The sequence below is a fragment of the Palaemon carinicauda genome, chromosome 23, assembly GCF_036898095.1.
Source record: "Palaemon carinicauda isolate YSFRI2023 chromosome 23, ASM3689809v2, whole genome shotgun sequence".
Lineage (NCBI taxonomy): Eukaryota > Metazoa > Arthropoda > Malacostraca > Decapoda > Palaemonidae > Palaemon > Palaemon carinicauda.
The window spans coordinates 102215899-102236765 of record NC_090747.1 but is presented as its reverse complement, the minus strand read 5'-3'; the positions used below and the strand labels follow the sequence as shown (position 1 = coordinate 102236765).

The following is a 20867-nucleotide window of genomic DNA, read 5'->3' as shown; positions in this document are numbered from 1 at the left end:
ATATATATATATATATATAAATGATTATCCACATAAGGAAAATTATAAGATAATGTGTATTTGTAGAAATGCTCTACAATTTCGTCTGCCATTTTTTTTCTTAATAAATGCTCTAAGAAGAGGTCCAGTGGCGGACGAAACTCTAAGCATTTCTACATATACACCTTATCTTTTGATTTTCCTTATATGGACTACCATATAAGTTATCTTCGTGCTAAGGAAGATTACATCCGTTATATATACAGTATATAAATGTGTATATATATATATATATATATATATGCGTATGTGTGTTAATAGTGGGTGGATGGGTGTGTATATACCAATGATAATATGGATATTTATCTGCGTATACGTAAATATTGATTTATTTTTACGCATTTGTATATCGGTCTCATGAGTATTTAGTGGTTATTTCTGCTTGTTATTTTGTGAGGAATGGTTTTCTGTTATTAATGAATAGGAAGCGTTCGATTGCTTGTAATTTTAAACGCGAAAGATGTTTACATAGTCTTGTGTATATGTATGTATGTATATATATATACATATATATATATAGATATATATATATATATATATATATATATATATATATATATATATATAGTCACAGCACACCATTAACTGGCAATTTTTACCTCATTTTCTAAAACAGAATTTACTTAGATTTTCCAGAAGATAACTATTTTCGTTCACAGTATGGAGTACCTTTTTAACTAGATTCCTATATATCTTTGTCATTAATGTACCTCGTAGATATTTTCACAAACTAAATCGAGGTGTGTATTTTTCACAGAGCTTGAACACAACCAGGTATCTAAGAAAACCTACAAATAGTGATAAAAGGAAGTTTCTGTATTTGAACAGCACAGCGCCTGTATGAAATTCTGTTTGTACATAATATGAAAAATGGTTTGGCCCTCCAGCTATTTCATATTTTACACTATTTCGAAAATACTATGGAAGGAAATCACTCTTTCAAGAGAAAAGAATATCAATAGAGTGAATCACAAGGCCATCGTTATGTCTAGTCTTGTTTTCGTAAGCTGCTCTTTTCTCTCAGAGCGCATCGGGTATCGCATCATGGTCATTTTGAGTCAGAAGCGCTCTCGACAGTACAGCCTCTAGACTCCCTGTTCTCCCTTGCACCAACCATATGAGACACCCCAACGCCCAGACTAAACAGCTGAAGAGAAGAGCAGGTATTGGCAAATTTAGCATCAGTAAGATGTTTGTAAATATGGCCACCAGGGGTAAGGCTGGCACTAGGTCCCTTTGGCTCGGCTCGGGCAGAGGGTGCTTTGGCTGTAGCCATAGGCCAAAGCTGCACACTAAGCATCCACACACGCACAGGGCTACTCCTGCCCACACCCAGTTTCCGATTTGGAGTTCCTTGGCGCCTCTTATGGTCCCGACACCGGCCAGGCAGTTGATGATGAAAGTAATGACCAGGAACCTCGATGTCGTCCAAGAATTCCAAGACGGCAGCTGTGGCGGCTCTACCACAGCCGTTGTCCAGCTGCCGGATTCCCACTCGACGGATAACTGTCTGGGGTGAGTTTCATCAAAGGCTTGGTAAGGCCTTTGGTGAGATTCAGTCAAAGCAGTCATCTCCTTGGGGCTGTCACTACGAGAAGTCGTAGATGTGGCGGGGTTGGTGTGAGTAGCTTCTTTGGAGTGCATGGACACAGGGCGATACCTTCGCGATAGCACAACTGTCGCCCCGGCTAGTCCTGCACCCAAACTCCCAGTACCCAGTGTTCGTAGGAGTAGCCAGGAAGAACAAATTGCTGCTGTTGTGCCTGACAAGATACCACAGATGAGTATTGACACCCAAGGTGTGGCGGTGTGCGGAGATATCACCCTGAGCCATCGAGGAGCTAGCCCGTCGCAAGCTAGGCGGTGTAGCAGTCTAGAAGCTCCCAATAGACTGCTCAGTATGGTAGCCCATAGGCCTAGGATGCCCCCCACGCCAACCAGTGCTCTCATGGCCATGAGTGAAGCCCCTGGGAATAAATTACCCAAGGGAGCTGCAGTTTCGAAGGATGGGGAAGCTAAGGTGAAAGCCACGGCACTTGGGAATAGAGACAAAAGAAACACTATTCCTATGGCCATTCCAATACGACTTAGGGTATCCTTGGAATGTTGGCATTCGTCCATCAAGAAGGATGAGGTGTGGGTTCCCATTACTCCAATGCTCATTATGGCGCCTCCGTTCACGACCTGAAAATAGGAAAACGACGTTACTATTGATAATCAAGATCCAGCTAGTGTACAGGTTATGGGGGAAGCAGGTGTTTTATGGTAGTTCAGATCTAGTTACAGCTCTTATGAAGAATGAATATCTTACGTGGAATTTCTTTTGAACACTACTGACTTAATACCTGTCACTGTGTGTATATATATATATATATATATATATATATATATATATATATATATATATATATATATATATATATATATATATATATAAATATATATATATATATATATATATATATATATATGTATATATATGTATATATATGTATATATATATATACAGTATATATATATATATATATATATATATATATATATATATATATATATATATATATATATTATATACAGTATATATATATATATATATATATATATTTATATATATATACAATATATATATATATATATATATATATATATATATACATGTGTTTGTTATGCATGCAACAACAATAACAACAACAACAAATGCAGCCGTTTGTAGTTCACTGCAGGAAAAAGGCTTCAGACATGTCGTTATTCATGTCTAGGGATTAGCCAGACTATTTTCATCACCACGCTGGCTATTGCTGATTGGTGATGATGGAAGACTTTTGTCTAATCGTTCACAGCAAACCAACCTACAATGGATGGTCCTGACTAGTACAACTTTGCTAATTATGGCGATACACAAACCTTTTCACCACGTTAAGGTATTTATTCAGTATACATGTTTGTGTTTGTATGTATGAGAGTATATGCAAAATGTATGTGCAAGTATAGAAATACATAACTATATATATGAACAAACATATACAGTTTACAGATATCTATGTAAGTTTATTATCTACACGGGATATCAGCAGAGAAATTACCCACTGTAACCTCCTACATTCCCTGTAACAATTATTCGATCGAGTTAGTGTTACAGCAAACCGGAGTAATGTTACAGAAACGTGTTACTGTGCAAATCTACAATGAACTGGCTTGCATGCTCGATTCACGAGGACAGATAAACCAAATTTTACATGACTGTGCATACGTAAAGAGATATACATAACCATAACGCATGCGTATTGCGTACATCGATCTGTTTGTATACATATAAGAATATTAATCCTGTTTTTATATGTTTGTATATTAGAGATATCAGTAACTGACTTAAAATTTCGTTAGAATAGGTAAATATGGCTACATATATATAGTTTAATCCTGGTTTTATGTGTTTGTATATTCGAGTTATCAGTAATAGACTTGAAATATCGTTAAGATAGGTAAACATTGTTCATGTCTAGAATTAATTTTGTGTAGTTTTATTATTTTACGAGATTTGCGTTTAGGATGTTACGTTATATGTTATACAGGACATTTGCCTGACAATTTTATGGACATTGAAGAATATATAAATAAGGGAAGAGAGGTAAACGAAAACTGCATGAATGAAATAAACGGTAGAAGAAATTTATTAAAATTTTGATAAAACTATTATTATTATTATTAATATTATTATTATTATTATTATTATTATGACTACTACTACTACTACTACTACTGCTACTGCTACTGCTACTGCTACTGCTACTACTACTACTACTACTACTACTACTACTACTACTACTAGCTAAGCTACAACACTAGTTGGAAAAGCAAGATCCTATAAGCCCAAGGGTTCCAACATCGTAAAATAGCCTAGTGAGGAAAGGAAATAAAGAACCAAATGAATGATATGAGAAATAGTGAATAATCAAAATTAAATATTTCAAAAAACTTTGATAATATTCAAACAGACATTTCATATATAAACTATAAAAACACTTTTGTCAGTCTGTTCAACATAAAAACATTTGCTGCAAGTTTGAACTTTTGAAGTTCTACCGATTCAACTAAAGAAACTTAAAAATCCATGAATGAGAGACAAAAAAAGTTAGAGGAAAGATTATGAAATCACACGAATGATATTAATGGCAAAATAACTTCACAAAAGTAGATACTGAAAAGTCCAAGATTGAAAGAGACAAAAAATGCTACTGAAAAAAAAAAATCCCGGAAATTAAACGCATGACGAAGACAAATGAATAATGATAAAGTCAGAAAATGAATAATTTAGAAAACTGCAAGAATGAAAGAGTAAAAAATGTGACAGAATCAAATTCTGAAAAAAATTACGAAAACTTGACCAATGAAAGGAAAAAAATTAATAATAATAAAGTCACAGAAAAACATAGTTTTGAAAACTGCTGGAATGAAAGAATAGGAGGGACAAAAAAAAAAAAAAAAAAAAAAAAAAAAAAAAACTTAATGAAGGAAAAAAACAAAATGAAAAAATGAGAAAGTCACAGGAATAAAAAACAATATAAAAAACTGCTGAAATAAATCAATGAAGAGGAAAAAGTCAACTGAAAAACTCCAAAAACTGAATAAATGAAAGAAGCAAAATGAATAATGATAACATCACAGAAAAAAAAGTAATTCCTAAAACTGCTAAAATAAAAGAATGAAAAGAAACAAAAAACTACAGAAAAAAAATGCCAAAAACTTTACGAATGAATAAAAAACGAATAATAATAAAGTCACAGAAAAAAAATAATTTCGAAAACTGCCGAAATGAAATTCCTGCCACAGACCCCATGAAATCCATGAGGGAAAAATCCCTGGTGTTGGGTCCAATGCTTGAGGTCAGCTCTGACGAAGGCGGTGCAGGAGATGGCGGACAGTACCAGGAGTGACACGCCAACGGCTATGCCTCCTATCTGGCACACGACCTGCGAAAGTACAAATTTAATGTCCTTTTAGGTTTACGTATAGGGTCATGTATATACTGTATATATATATATATATATATATATATATATATATATATATATATATATATATATATATATATATATATATATATATATAACATATGATATACATATATACATGTATATTTATGTATACAAATATAGGACACGCATATATATATATATATATATATATATATATGTATATATATATATATATATATATATATATATATATATATATATATATATATATATATATATATATATATATATATATATTGTATATGTGTGTGTTTTAAATATATATTAAGCAATTTATACTTCATAACTTTTATCTGCTTATTGAATAGTAATAAAAAGATCTGGCAATATTATTATTATTATTATTATAATTATTGTTATTATTAAAAACGACATATCGACCTCATAGAGATTTATTTCTAGTTAGCCTTTCCCCTGCATAACCTGTTGTATAGGTCTACTTCGTTGTCCGTATCATTATTACTTCATCGTTACCTTTGCCTATTATTTATTTTTTAAGGGTCTGTCTCACACTCCAGTTTTTAGCAGTTCCTGTAACTTCACTGTCCCTGTGAGCTTGGGATTATGGGTTTAGAGGTAGCCCATAGACCTACCTGCTGAATCATCAGCAGCCATTGCCTGGCTCTCCCTGGTCCTAGCTTGGATGGAAAAGAGGTTTAGGATACGGTTGGTGTGTGGTACATTGCCCTATCCCTTGCCTTTGTAGCTTAAAAGATACCTTTAATCTATGAGGTCCTTGTCCTGTAGTGGACTAGAAACGGCTGCTTTTATATATATATATATATATATATATATATATATATATATATATATATATATATATATATATATATATATATATATATATATATATATATATATATATATATATATATATATATATATATGTATATATATATATATATATATATGTATATATATATATATATATATATTCGATTTAAAAGGCCACTGCTTCCTCTTCAGCACTATATATAAAATTATTGTAATTTCCATTACCTTTATTACTCTCCGGGAGCCTTAACAAGTCAGTTACTAACCCTTTTCAAGATGTTCTCATTGATATGATGAACAATTTGTTCTGCCTTTGTTCATTAAACCGAAGAACATTCAAACGATTGTTTCTCTTAACTAGTTTTGGATATATAGTCGATTTTTTTAAACCTGGCAAACTTGCACTAAACTTGCACTTAGCTGGTTGTCGCTGATTGGATGAGTGTCGTGTTGTCCGAATATCTCAGTTTGGTTTTCACACTGTTTTAGAATTGTGATTATACGGCCATAGATTGAGATAAGAGGCAAATTATGTAATGTTATGTAAATACCAGTTGTAATAAACGTAATTATTAAGAAGTTACATACCAAATTATTATATAATAGTTAACAGTTATGAAACAACACTCTTCGAAGCTGTAGACTTGAAATATGTTTCAAACGCATGAAGTTTAATGTTTAAATTTCTAGCTAGATTTTTAGCGCAAACGTGCCATTGGTGGTTTGGAAAAAAGCAAAACGTATTGATTATACATTGCTGAAGGTTGTATAACGCCTAAGAACAAAATACTATCGTAGAAATGTAAGCTTGCCGAAACATTTGGGGTGGAGGAGTTGAGAAAGGAACAGCCGGCGAGTTGTCGTCTGCACACACCGCCACCATCAATCAGCTTAGAATCTGCTATCGAGCAATTGGCTCACTGTCGATTTCACCTATTTCAGCCATGGCCACAAGAGACGATATGGAACAAAGCAAAGATGAAGGCACTTCAAACACCAGGCATATACATGCTGCTGGCAGTAGGCTTACCAGTCAGTGCCGTAATATAATAATGAATGTTTTTCAATATTTCAATTCACATGGCCCTAGCAAGACAATGAAAGAAATCATTAAGGAGACAGCAACAGCAACTCAAGTTTCAGAGAGAACTATCTATCGCATCAAATCTGAGAAGATGAAATCTTCAGACGGTATAATTCATTCACCCTTGCCCCGGAAAAGGAAATCGACTGTTGTTGATAATCTTGATAGTTTCGACAGAGATTGTGTTAGGAGAGAGATCCTATCCTTTTATGACAGAGGAGACCTTCCTACATTAGCAAATTTGTTGGCAAAAGTTCGGGAACCTCCTACTAATTTTACTGGTTCGAGAAGTTCCCTGTACAAAATAGTCAGGAATCTTGGTTTTAGGTACAAGAAAGTCACAAGCGGAAGAAAGATACTCATGGAGAGACAGGACATCATTATAACAAGGAACAAGTATCTTAGAGAACTGAAGAGAAATCGAGAGAGTCCAAAGCCAAGACCGGAGGTATTCGTGGACGAGACTTGGGTGAACCAGAACCTCACCGTCAAAAAGTGCTGGACTAATGAAGATGGATCAGTAGGACCGAAAACGAAGTCAGGGAGAGGCTCAAGGTTTATAATAGTACATGCAGGAAGTGATGAGGGTTTTGTACCGGGAGCATTGCTTATGTTCAAATCAAAAAACGGATCAAAGGGTGATTACCATGACTCGATGGATAACGAAAGGTTCAAAATGTGGTTAGAAGAACAACTTCTTCCTAATATCAAGAAGGAGTCCCTTATCATCATCGATAATGCTCCTTATCACTCTAAAATAATCAACAAGGTCCCGACAAGTAGCAACAGAAAAGCCCAAATCATAGACTGGTTGGTTCTAAATAACATTGACCATGACCCTTCTTTTACAAAACTCGAACTTCTTCAGCTCTGCCAGCGCCACAAGGAAATTCAAAAGTACGAAATAGATGAAATTGCTGCTCACTATGGCCATAAAGTGCTTCGTCTACCTCCCTATCACTGCATTTTCAACCCTATCGAACTTATCTGGGCCCAAGTGAAGACAGAAATAAAAAAACGTAATTCTAATAGCGACCAGTCTCTGAAAATTGTTGAAAAAATTACAAAAGAAGCAGTTGATCATGTGACGCCACAGCACTGGCAAAATGCTATAGAACATGTCAAGAGAATCGAAGAATTGTATCGTGCCAAAGATTCAACATTTGATAAGTTACTTGATGAGTTTGTAATTGACTTGAATGATAGCACTACTGATGACAGTAGTGATGAAGATGCTCTGACACTGGACTAAAATTCTAGCTGTATTTCATGTTGTTATTGATACTTCTGTTAACATGATACTGATGATACTTTATTATCATCCATGACCCTGAATACTGTTATCGATACTTTTGTTTATATAATTCTGACGCCTTTAATTGATGCATTATTATTACTACTGTTATCAATACTTAGTTGTTGTTTACTTTGTTGTGACTCTTACTGTTGTTATAATTTTTAATACTATTATTGACTTTTCTCTTCATTAATGCCATTATTGCCTAATACAGCTACTGTATTATTAAAATGAACAGTCATGAAAATATACTTAAAATTTAAGTTCCTAAGAACCTTTTGTTTCCCTGTACTATTGAAAACTGCTATAAGTTTATTGAGATGGAACAAAAGACAACATGACAGCTAACAATCTCAAATATAAGGGCTCTGCTCTTATTATTCATGGGGAGTCTTATGATTTACAAAATATAATATAATTAAGGTCTATCTAAAAATAAGATGGACGCGAGATAAAGAAAACCCAACTGTAATAGGACATATTTGAAAATTTCTACTTGAGGAACAGTAAATTTAATGTCATTTTATATAGAGAGTGGCACACCAGCCAGGAAATGGTACGAATAAATACAATTTATGTAATTTGCCTTTATACATATCCTAAAACATTAATGAAATTCCGTGAGCAGTACTTTTGAAATGCAAAAAATAAACATTATGATATATAAACATCTTAATTATTATTTTATGAAGACAAAAATACCACAACCCGCATTTGAACCTCCCGCTGAGAGTACGTCAACTTTCTGTCAAGCCCGTGGCTGTTCCTCCCACAACTCCTCCACCCCAAATTTTCTGACAAGCTTACATTTCTACGATATTATTTTGTTCTTAGGCGTTACACAACATCAGCAATGTACAATAAATATTTTTTTTTTTTCAAACAACCAATGGCATGATAGCACTAAGAATCTAGCTAGAAATTTAAACATTAAAGTTCATGCGTTTGAAACATATCTCTAGTCTACAGCTTCGGTAAGTGTTGTTTCATAACTGTTAACTATTAAATAATAATTCGGTATGTAAGTTCTTAATACTTACGTTTTATTACAACTGGTATTTACATAACATTACATAACTTGGCTCTTAACTCACTCTATGACCCTATAATCACAATTCTAAAACAGTGTGAAAACAAAACTGAGAGATTCGGACAACACGACACTCATCCAATCAGCGACAACCAGCTAAGTGCAAGTTTAGTGCAAGTTTGCCAGGTTTAAAAAAATCGACTATAGTTAATATCTTAGTCCCTAATGACCTATTAGTGGGATCCAGTTCGACTATTTTCGCCTTCAGTAATTGTGCCTAATGATGTCGTTATGTGCAACACGCTTCTTTGAGCGGTGGACACAACCTCTGGGATTTGATCTTACTTCTTGATTACTCACTGGTGGGTAGATGCAGCCGATACGGACTACGGTCTACCCCAAAGCCAAAAACAAAGTCCTTCAAACGAAGGCAACTGTGTTTACCCAATACAGATGAGAAAAAAAAAAGCATGTTAGTAGAAGAAGAATAAGATTTTCCGTGGAATTCATGGGATCACCAAAATAGACCAAAAAAGTAATTATCTGAATTTTGTGTTCTGCGATAAATTATTCTCCTTTTCCTTCCCCTCTCTTTCATCCACTGTGAGTATGGGTAGTGCTGACAGTACTCCCCTTACTTGGCACTCCTTAATCCTAGCGGTTTTAAATACCGCTCATGAATGTCAAAGGCAAGGGACAGTGACAATTCCCAATAATGACATATACATATGATCCGCACCCAAGCCCCCTCTCCACCCAAGCTAGGACCAAGGAGGGTCAGAAAATGGCTGCTTTTGACTCAGCAGGTAGACCCAGAGTCTCTCCCAAGTCTCTCATCCTTATCTCAGGAAGCCAGAGAACTTCAAATCATTCATTCTCATCCTTAGCTCACATGGATTGTGAGGTTGCAGAAACTACAAGAAACTTTCGAGCTTGAGCGTTACTCGAACCTCAGTCCAGCAGATCACCGGGTAGGGACGTTTCCAATAGGCTACTCTAGGGTCCTAGGTGTTCCCACTTTTTAGCCTTTTTGTAGTACCACTATTCCTTGTTTCTTTCTTCTGTCCAGCTACCCAATCTCTCTTAACTTTTACTTCATAGTGTAGAAACAGAGTCTCCTCCCAGGGGCATTGACTGTATTCCTTGGTTTAAAGGTTTAAAGGCCGCTCGTGGATGGAAGAGGCGAGGGACAGGGACATTACCCTATCAAACAGGACAATGCCCTAGAGACTGACCATAGATGCATATGATCAGCACCCAAGCACCCTTCTCCACCCAAGCTAGGACCAAGGAGGGCCAAGCAATGGCTGCTGTTGACTCAGCAGGTATACCTTTAATCTCCCCCTTAGGTCACAAGGATGGTGAGGTTGCCGCGACCAAAGAAACTATCGAGTTCGAGCGGGACTCGAACCCCAGTCTGGCGTTGACCAGTCAGGGACGATACCACATCAGCCACCACAACTTGATAATGACATTAAGTAATTACAATAGTAATAATACTTATTTTTTTTAATGAGGCGCATGTGCCCCGACTCGCAGCTGTGCCCTTTTAGCTCGGAAAAGTTTCCTGCTCTCTGATTGGTTACAATTATCTTGTCCAACCAAACAGCGATCAGGAAACTTCTCCGAGCGAAAAGAGCACCCCTGCGAGTCGGTGAAAATCTCTGCCTCACTAAAAAGAATTGACTATAGTATTGATAACAACCATACAATAAAAAAACTGCAAATATATAATATATGATCCCCGTTATATTCCCTTCTTATAACCAGACTAGGGCTAGCTGCCTGGCTCGTTGGTCCCTAATTTGAAGAGAAAACTGGTTTTCATTATATTATTCATACGTCAGATCTGTGAGGGTTATTCCCCTCTTTAATATATTCGGTCTGTTCCTAATTCGTTTTAATTTGTTTCCGTCACATATGGTCATTTTAGTAATTATATGAACATATTTTGATGTATTTTAATTTTGGTTATTCATTGTATTGGGATAAATTTATATTGGGGTTATCTTCTACTGTTAGCGGAATTTCAGTAGACATTAATGTGAGAAAAATATAAAGGTTTTTCATATTAAAGCTACATGTTTTTACATCCGCCAAAGAATTTGGAAGGATGTTATGTTTTCACCCGTTGGTGTGTTTGTGATTTGTGTGCGTGTGTTTGTTTGTGAACAGCTTCCTGACCACAATGTTAATCGTAGAGTAATGAAACTTGCAGGGAGTAACTGTTATGTAAATATCTGGAAATGATGAAATTTTGGAAGGTCAATGTCAAAGGTCAAGATCATGGTCAAGCAAAATGACCAATTCACGTAATCAGCCATAAGCTTGGACATCGTTGTCACAGAGACTTTAAACTTGGTTCATATTTGAGTGTATAAAAATCCACGTCAATCAATATATGTGAAGGTCAAGGTCAAGGTCGAGAAATAAGCTGCCGTGTCGGAGGTCTGCGCTCTACTGAGTGCCCCATATTCCCTTGAATTATATGTATTAACTTTGACATGAAAGATTAATATATATATATATATATATATATATATATATATATATATATATATATATATATATATACATACATATACTGTATATGTATATATATACATATATATATACTTACATAAATGTGTATATATATATATATATATATATATATATATATATATATATATATATATATATATATATATATATATACATACATACATACATACATACATACATACATACATAAATGTGTACCTTTCTCTCATGCGTAACTCCAAAACTTTACTCATTTATTTCCGAGTATGAATTCCTATATACGTACGAGGTAGCTGCATGCCCTTCCAAACTCAGTCCTTCATAAAACCATTTTCTACCTTTCTGTTGTACTTATTTTTGTTTCACACATTCCCCAACTCGTGTTTAATCCAACTTTAAAATGTTCGAAGCTCTACTTCCACGAAGGGTTGTCTGTGTCCCATGTTTGTTGCCCCATGTCTTTTGTCCCATGTCTGTGTCGTTTATTGTGAGTTCTTCATTTACATAGACGTATAATGGTATTTTGAAAAGTGTTCTTATTCATGTTTCATCCATTACTCAACTTTGACTGTCTTCAACACTAGGACACCTTGTAAAGTTGTAAGGTTGGTGTTCGTTCTGGAATATTTTTTTTTTCACTTTATGCTTATCCTCTCGATTTTATTTTCATATTTTTTTGTTTTATATCGCTTTTTTAGGTTATTATACTCAGACTTTTTAATTAAGATTAGTCTTCATCTGCTATTTATTTGTTTTGTCTTTCTAGTAGGACACTCCAAAATCATACCATTGTTCTCTAGTCTTGGGTAGTGGCATAGCCTCTATACCATGGTCTTCCACTGTCTTGGGTAATGCCATAGCCTCTATACCATAGTCTTGAACTGTTTTGGGTTAGAGTTCTCTAGCTTGAGGGTACACTCAGGCACACTATTCTATCTTGTTTCCTTATTTCCTTTAATCACTGGACTATTTTCCCTGTTGGAGCCCTTGAGCTTATAGCATCCTGCTTTTCCTAACCAGGGTTGTAGCATAACTAGTATTATTAATAATGAGATATCTCTCGTCATTGTTGTGTGTAAAAATATGGGGTCGATTTTGATACTTAAGAATTTAAGGCTTTCTTATAAGTTTATCATTTGTTAATACATTTCTAGCCTCATTACGCATCAGAATGTTACAAGGTCTTTCGAAAGGTTAGACATATGCTCAAATCTACTCTTTAATCGGGGCAAGGTAGTCGGCTGATGGTATTCGACCTAAACTATCAGATTTTTATGGTTTTTATTTTCTATTTGTTTTTAAATTGTTACCAATTTTCTTCCCTTGATGGAAGTTTAATAGCTTTGATAATGTAGTTTAATTCCAATATTGATGGTAGTTAGCTTCCTTTAAAGAATATTTTTAGGCAAGGATAGGTTTTTTATTATTATTATATCAATAAATTCTCAATAATGCGATTTATACCATACAGTTTATCAATGAAATAGGTCCTCTGTAATGTGGTTTGTACCAAACAGTTTATCAATGAAATAAATCTTCCGTAATGCGGTTTTTACCAAACAGCTTATCAATGAAATGAATCCATCATCGGATGTGCCAAAATAAATTTTGATTTTTAAATAGAATCTAATAAATATTTTAACCCAATTATAATTGTGGTGGTCTATTGGAAACGTTCCTACCTCACGTTCTGCTGGACTCAGGTTCGAGACCTTGTAACGCTCGATAGTTCCTGGTTGTGTCTGCAAGCTCACCATCCTCATGAACAATGGATGAGTGGCTAGTGGGAGTCTATAGGTCTACCTGCCTAGTCATCGGCAGCCATTGTCTGGCCCTCCCTGGTCCTAGCTTGGGTTAAGAGGGGGCTTGGGCTCTGATCATATATATATATATATATATATATATATATATATATATATATATATATATATATATATATATATATATATATATATATATATATATATATATATATGTATGGTCAGTCTGTAGGGCACTCTCCTACTAGGGCAGTGCCACTATCCCTTCCCTCTGCCATTCATAATTGTTATTATTATTATTATTATTATTGTTGTTGTTGTTGTTGTTATTATTATTGTTATTGTTATTATTATTAGCCAAGCTACAACCCTATTTGGAAAAGCAAGATGCTATAAGCCCAAGGGCTCGAACAGGGAAAAATAGCCTAGTGAGGAAAGGAAATAAGGAAATAAATAATGAGAAAAAATTAACAATAAATTATTTTAAAAACAGTAACGCCTTCAAAACAGATGTTTCATATATAAACTACAAAAAAAGATTTATGTTAGCCTGTACAACTTAAAAGCATTTTTTCGCAATTTTGAACTAGTCGCCTTTAAACCTTAAACATATCCTTTAGCGAGACATGATTATTTTAAAGGTAGATATTACAGGAAATTGAGTTTCTAGATCGTTGTTGATATCGATAAGATATCCTGGGGTGATAATAACTCATTGCCCTCGGGATAAGCATCGATATTAGAGATGAATTATGCGCTATTTTACCCTCCACCAGTTTCATTGATTGATAAGGTCGTTTGTTTGTTTACATTATCCCGTTATTTACGATTTATTGGAATTGATAAATGATATTATTTATTTTTTATATCCCTTTATATATTTACTTTATCTTTAATTTTTGCGTTATTCATATTTTTATATCAAGTAGATTATCCGATTTTATAAGATTTCAAGCATTTGGATAATGTGTTGTAGATTAAGGGATTTCATAAGAATATATTTATCTTTTTCCGTTTATTTTTTATTTTTCTCATAAGTAGAATGAAGAAGTTTTTAGCTTTCTTTTTAACATTATATTTTTATTTTTGTGAAGAAAGCATTCCAATTCTTTCATCTCTGGCGGTTCATTTTAATTTTTCTGTGAGGTAGGCTATGAAATTTAATAAGATATTATTTTCTTGTGCACTGCATTTTCTATTAAGTTATAAGCATTTCTTTTCGGGCATAATATTTTGCATATCACAAGGAGTATATTAATGAAAGAGACTCGGCACCTTACAACCTTCATGATCATCTCCACCTCCTACGTCCATGGACGCAAAGGGCCTCGGTTAGATTTCGCCAGTCGTCTCTATCTTGCGCTCTTAATTCAATACTTCTCCATTCAGCATCTACTTCACGCTCATGGTCCTCAGCCATGTAGGCCTGGGTCTTCCATCTCTTCAAGTGCCTTGTGGAGCCTAGATAAAAGTTTGGTGAACTAATCTCTCTTGGGGAGTGCGAAGAGCATGGCCAAACCATCTCTATCTACCCCTCACCAGGATTTTATTCACATATGGCACTCGAGTAATCTCTCCTATAGTTTTATTTCTAATCATGTCCTGCCATTTCAATCCCAATATTCATCTGAGGGCCTTTTTTCAAGTCATAAACAGAGCCGAAAAGATAACCTCCTTACAAGTACGTTGGCAGAGGTAACTAGATAAAAGAAAGCTTCCCATCACATACCTTGGTCCCAGCCACGACCATCACTGTGCACAGAGTCACAAGGGCCAGGGCAGCAAGATCGTAGTCCGGTGATATGTATCGAGAGTCGTGGACGAAGCTCAGACGAGGGTGGAGCATCAGGTCGCTCAGGCTACGGTTTATAGAGGACTCCATGTACTGGCTGCTGCTTCGGGCTGCTGCAAAGGGGAAAGGAAAGGGAGTGATAGAGATTTTTTTTTTTTTTTTTTTTTTTTTTGTTAAATTGAAAGAATTCAGTGGTTAGGGGGTCTATTCGGCCATTTAAAAGCGGAATTGTAATATATTGGTATTTTCTTGCTATTTAGCAATGCTGCAAGTACAAACAAATTATGATGATGATAATGATAGTTCTTTGGCTTCTAAAACAAGGGATATTAAAGAGGCAATATTTGGAATTTGTTAAAGAACTCCGTATACACACACATATATATGTTGTTATATTTATATATATATATATATATATATATATATATATATATATATATGCGTGTGTATGTGTATGTATATATATAATTTATATATACATACATATATATATATATATATATATATATATATATATATATATATATATATATATATATATATATATACACATACACATATATGTTTAAGGTACTCAAAATTCCGCAGAAGGAGTAATTTTAGTAATATTTTTATTTTGTTTTTTTTACTCGTTTTTAATACCACATTCCTCTAAAGCTTAGTTGCATTCAATCTATATTTCATGATATCCCTTTTCCCTTTCTCAATTGTTGGGGTCTAACCGCTTTTCACCAACGTATGTATAAAACCTAGCAAATAAAGAAATGCCTTTTCTTCGAAGAAAAACAAACACATCCGCTAACTTTATTTACATTTATGCTAAGTGGAATAAGCGAAAGAAAACGGGAAGAGAATTCTTTTTGAATGCGAGGGGAGACTGCGTCCACTAGACTCGAGCAGGTGGCTGGAAATGATTTTTCTGATTGGTTAAAAAGAGCCTTGATGCGTTCGTGAAGTTCTCTTTCAGTGGAGAGAGAGAGAGAGAGAGAGAGAGAGAGAGAGAGAGAGAGAGAGAGAGAGAGAGAGAGAGAGATTCTTTGAAGTTGATTTTATATTGTTGAGTAGATCAGAGAGAATGCGTGAATTGAAAACATTCAAATTGCAATGTTTAATTTGCAAGTGTTTTACAAAAGTATACATCTAATATTTTGTAGTAAATTCTAAAATTCCTGGTGGAGAAATAATTATTAAATTTTCCTCTCTGTTTTTGTCTTTTCTATTGAGATAAAGTTTACTATTGAGATAAAGTTAATCAAGTTATTATAATTATTCAACCCTTTTAAAAATCAAAACAATCATAAAAAAAAATAATCCTTACACAAAAATGTTTAGCGTGTGAGCAACAAAATAACAAAAATCTCTTCGCGAAAAGAGAGCTACTTAAAAATAAAGAATAACAGATTAAGAATTAGGGTAAAGAATCCTAAAGGAATTCCCAGAATACCTATCACTGTTGCTCCTGCACGAGATTCCTAATGAACCCGGGGGATCCCAAACAACTATTACAGCAACCCGTAATCCTGTGGCTACCTATCTCTGCCAGTCGGCAAGCCATTGTAATCGTGCGGTGCAATTACCCTCTAACGAAGTGATTAATGGAGGTAAATCTATGCCAAGCGAAGCCTTAAATGGAACAGATCATTTGCGATTAGCGTGTTTGGCTGAGTGAGCAATCAGCGGGTCTATTTTGTCTTTATTTGATATATTTACACATTTGTAATGAGGATGAGTCTGGCGTCCTTATAGAACGGGGGTTGAATTACAAGCTGTGTTTTGACATCCATGGTAAACACTGTTGAAATGTAATCTGTGTTTGGTCGTCCATGTAGAACGTGGTTGGATTATAAGCTGTGTTTTGATGTCCATGTAGAACGTGGTTGGATTATAAGCTGTGTTTTGACGTCCTTAGAGAACGGGGTTGAATTATAAGCTGTGTTTTGACGTCCATATAGAACGTGGTTGGATTATAAGCTGTGTTTTGACGTCCATGTAAAACACTGTTGAAATGTAATCTGTGTTTTGACGTCCATGTAGAACGTGGTTGGATTATAAGCTGTGTTTTGACGTCCATATAGAACGTGGTTGGATTATAAGCTGTGTTTTGACGTCCATATAGAACGTGGTTGGATTATAAGCTGTGTTTTGACGTCCTTATAGAACGTGGTTGAATTACAAGCTTTTTTGACGTCCATGTAAAACACTGTTGAAATGTAATCTGTGTTTTGACGTCCATGTAGAACGTGGTTGGATTATAAGCTGTGTTTTGACGTCCATATAGAACGTGGTTGGATTATAAGCTGTGTTTTGACGTCCATATAGAACGTGGTTGGATTATAAGCTGTGTTTTGACGTCCTTATAGAACGTGGTTGAATTACAAGCTGTTTTGACGTCCATGTAAAACACTTGAAATGTAATCTGTGTTTTGACGTCCATGTAGAACGTGGTTGGATTATAAGCTGTGTTTTGACGTCCATATAGAACGTGGTTGGATTATAAGCTGTGTTTTGACATCCTTATAGAACGTGGTTGGATTATAAGTTGTGTTTTGACGTCCCTATAGAACGTGGTTGGATTATAAGCTGTGTTTTGACGTCCATGTAGAACGTGGTTGGATTATAAGCTGTGTTTTGACGTCCATATAGAACGTGGTTGGATTATAAGCTGTGTTTTGACGTCCTTATAGAACGTGGTTGAATTACAAGCTGTTTTGACGTCCATGTAAAACACTTGAAATGTAATCTGTGTTTTGACGTCCATGTAGAACTTGGTTGAATTATAAGCTGTGTTTTGACGTCCATGTAGAACGTGGTTGGATTATAAGCTGTGTTTTGACGTCCATATAGAACGTGGTTGGATTATAAGCTGTGTTTTGACATCCTTATAGAACGTGGTTGGATTATAAGTTGTGTTTTGACGTCCATATAGAACGTGGTTGGATTATAAGCTGTGTTTTGACGTCCATGTAGAACGTGGTTGGATTATAAGCTGTGTTTTGACGTCCATATAGAACGTGGTTGGATTATAAGCTGTGTTTTGACGTCCTTATAGAACGTGGTTGAATTACAAGCTGTTTTGACGTCCATGTAAAACACTTGAAATGTAATCTGTGTTTTGACGTCCATGTAGAACTTGGTTGAATTATAAGCTGTGTTTTGACGTCCATATAGAACGTGGTGGGATTACAAGCTGTTTTGACGTCCATGTAAAACACTTGAAATGTAATCTGTATTTTGACGTCCATGTAGAACGTGGTTGAATTACAAGCTGTGTTTTGACGTCCTTATAGAACGTGGTTGGATTATAAGCTGTGTTTTGATGTCCACGTAGAACGTGGTTGGATTATAAGCTGTGTTTTGACGTCCATATAGAACGTGGTGGGATTACAAGCTGTTTTGACGTCCATGTAAAACACTTGAAATGTAATCTGTGTTTTGACGTCCATGTAGAACGTGGTTGGATTATAAGCTGTGTTTTGATGTCCACGTAGAACGTGGTTGGATTATAAGCTGTGTTTTCACGTCCATATAGAACGTGGTTAGATTATAAGTTGTGTTTTGACGTCCATATAGAACGTGGTTGGATTATAAGCTGTTTTTTGACGTCCATGTAGAACGTGGTTGGATTACAAGCTGTGTTTTGACGTCCATGTAGAACGTGGTTCAATTACAAGCTCCACTTCGATGTCCATGTAGAATGCGGTTGAACTGTTATGTTCTTCAAATATTTTGTTTTTCCTTTTCCTTTCCTCACTGGGCTATTTTCCCTATTGGAGCCCCCAGGCTTATAGCATTCTGCTCTTCCAACTAGGGTTATAACTTAGCAATTAATAGTAATAGTAACTACAAGCTGTGGTTTGATGTCGGTGTAGAACGCGATTGAATTACAAGCTGTGTTTTGACGTAGGTGTAAAACGTGCTTGAATTATAAGCTATGTTTTGACGTCCATATAGAACACGGTTGAATTACATGCTGTGTTTTGACGTCCATGTAGAACACGATTAAATTATATGCTCTTTTTTGACATTCATGTAGAACGCGATTGAATTTCATGCTATGTTTTGACGTAGGTGTAAAACGTGCTTGAATTATAAGCTATGTTTTGACGTCCATATAGAACACGGTTGAATTACATGCTGTGTTTTGACGTCCATGTAGAACACGATTAAATTATATGCTCTTTTTTGACATTCATGTAGAACGCGATTGAATTTCATGCTATGTTTTGACGTAGGTGTAAAAGGTGCTTGAATTATAAGCTATGTTTTGACGTCTATATAGAACACGGTTGAATTACATGCTGTGTTTTGACGTCCATGTAGAACACGATTAAATTATATGCTCTTTTTTGACATTCATGTAGAACGCGATTGAATTTCATGCTATGTTTTGACGTAGGTGTAAAACGTGCTTGAATTATAAGCTATGTTTTGACGTCTATATAGAACACGGTTGAATTACATGCTGTGTTTTGACGTCCATGTAGAACACGATTCCATTGCAAGCTATGTTTTGACGTCCATATAGAACACGGTTGAATTACCTGCTTTATTTTGACGTCCATGTAGAACCTGGTTAAATTTTGATATGATTGTTTGATACGAAAAGTAAGTTTTTGATAGAATTTTGTACTGATTTTTGACTCGTGATACCACCGTCTCTCCTGAATTTTATTAATCCGATAATTTATTAAAATAGATTATAAAGATTTGATTACGCCAATATTAAATAATAATGTCCAATTGGAAGGCTTTTGAAATTAGATACAGAACGAGGTATCGCAATACTCCTATATCGCTTTAGTTTTTTTTTTTTTTTTTTTTTTTTTTTTTGACAGGCATATACGTTTATGCAAGTTCACGGAAGTCGTTTAATTAATGAATACAAAGGATTAGTCGTTGATGCATTTTGTAGGGGCATACCAACTTTCTATATATAAAAAAGTTGTTATTTCTGTTATCGCCTTATAGGAAGTCAGTTACATTAACAAAATAAGTTTGTGACATCAATATTTATAACCTTTATAACAACTATAAAGTGAAACTCCATTCAATTAATTTTAATCATCATTTACATACACTGTCAAAACGTAATTTTAATCGGAAATTCGCCTTGAAAATATACTGATCTCAACCGTATTTCAGTGAAATACAGGCGACCGTAATTTTACCTTACTTTGTTATTATCTTTTACGGATTGGTGCCAGTAATATCACTCTTTGACGTCAATATATCCGTTTTTAAAAAGGTAAAAATCCTGGAATAAATGTCAGACATTTACTGCTTTTTAAAGCAAATTTTTAACAGTTTTTGTAAATTGAAGGTCATATTCTGAATATATATATATATATATATATATATATATATATATATATATATATATATATATATATATATATATATATATATATATATATATATATATATATATATATATATATAATAGTATATCCTTTAAATAAAAAAAACTGCACATACAGTAAAGTTTTAAGTAGAAAATCACACAAGCGTTCTCAGCAACAGACCAACTTTAGC

At 34.6% G+C, this 20867-nt stretch overlaps 1 pseudogene; it reads right to left on the bottom strand.

Annotated features, from left to right (window-relative positions):
• Positions 1–618: 618 nt before the first annotated feature.
• Positions 619–20867, bottom strand: part of LOC137617707 (solute carrier family 7 member 14-like) — a 21797-nt pseudogene continuing 1548 nt past the window's right edge.